This window comes from Etheostoma spectabile, chromosome 10 (genome assembly GCF_008692095.1).
Source record: "Etheostoma spectabile isolate EspeVRDwgs_2016 chromosome 10, UIUC_Espe_1.0, whole genome shotgun sequence".
Lineage (NCBI taxonomy): Eukaryota > Metazoa > Chordata > Actinopteri > Perciformes > Percidae > Etheostoma > Etheostoma spectabile.
The window spans coordinates 26,129,054-26,130,606 of NC_045742.1; the positions used below are offsets into that span (position 1 = coordinate 26,129,054).

Here is a 1,553-nt window from a genome sequence, read left to right on the forward strand (position 1 = left end):
ATATGACTCAAGTAAAAGTAAAAGTAGTCATCCAAATAATTACTTGAGAAAGAGTAAAAAAGTGCTTGGTGAAAAAACTACTCAAGTAGTGAGTAACTGTTGAGTGGAAGACTCTCTCTCTGTCAAAATAAAACATTAAAATGAGACGTACGCTGGGGTAAAAACAATGACGCGTAGAATACCAAAGAGGTAAAAAGAAAAGTAACGAGCTCATTGTACCTAATGTATCGGAGTAAGAGTACAGTTTCTTCTTCACTAATCTACTCAAGTAAAAGTAAAAGTATAGTGATTTAAAACTACTCCTAGAAGTACAATTTTTTCTAAAACTTACTCAAGTAAATGTAACGGAGTAAATGTAACTCGTTACTACCCACCTCTGCTCAAATGTAAACGAGATAACTGTCATACTGAAATTTGTGAAATCCATGAAATAATAAAGTTTTCTTATTATTTTACATATCTAAGCTCATCATTATTATTATTATAATTATTTCCCAAATATCTTTCTGTGAATTAATAATATTTCAGAACTTACATACATACATACATACATACATACATACATACATACATACATACAACATTAGTAAGAATTAGCCTTTGTAAGCACGTATTCGACATTTGGACTCCATTTCTGAAATGTCTACACAATAATTCCCCATTAATTGTACATAATCTATCCCATTTTTCTTCTCTCATTTTTCCTTTAGCTAATGTTACTTAATTTATCGTGCTTATATCTTTTTTACCCGGTTTCTTAAACTACATTTTCTGTCTTTGTTACACAAAATCATATCCATAAGTCTTAAAATTTAAAGTAAGACAGGGAAAAACACAAATGAAATGTAGAATAATAGTAGTAGTAGTAATAGTCTAGCATAATAATTTTCATGACTATTTATATTACTTTTTTAAACAATCTATGTAATAAAATGTCCCAAAATGTACCTTTGACAGCTGCAAGACACAGAATGAGTTCCCTACACCAATGTCTGATGTTTTGTCCTCTGCATCCAAACAGTCTACAATAAATATGGTAAAGTTACATAACATGCAGTAGGTTGGTAATAATCCCCGTCTCCTCTTTGAAGGAAGAGAGATGAAATGCGTGTGAACATAAAGTATTGGGAGAGGGAGGGGAAGGAGGGGGTGGGGGGTGTAGTTGTAAAACACCACAAGTAGTAATCAGCACATGCATGTGACGCGATCCCTTCCTTCCCCTTACCCTACCCCTTGGCCCTTACCCCTACCCCTTGGCCCTTGAAACCAAGGGTAGGTAAGGTTTGAAACAATACCCATGAATTGGAGACACCACTTGGTGACATCACCATACGTATTGATCACAAACTTCCAAGATGCCGTCTAGGTCTGTTGATTGGGTGGTTTGGACCAGTGTGTGTTATATATTTTTATAGTTATTTTAGCTTCACTTTGGTAGTGCAGAGTACTTATCTTGGAGTACTTAGGTCTTTTTTCAATACATGTGTATACACTTGCATCAGTGTACATATACATACTATACACCCTGTATCATGGTGTGTTGTATTACTGTT

General features: G+C 34.3%; 1 pseudogene; it reads right to left on the minus strand.

Moving 5' to 3' along the window:
• The window catches only part of LOC116697130 (ovarian cancer G-protein coupled receptor 1-like), a 7,041-nt pseudogene extending 5,932 nt beyond the window's left edge, over nt 1–1,109 (minus strand).
• Between the last annotated feature and the right edge of the window lie 444 nt (nt 1,110–1,553).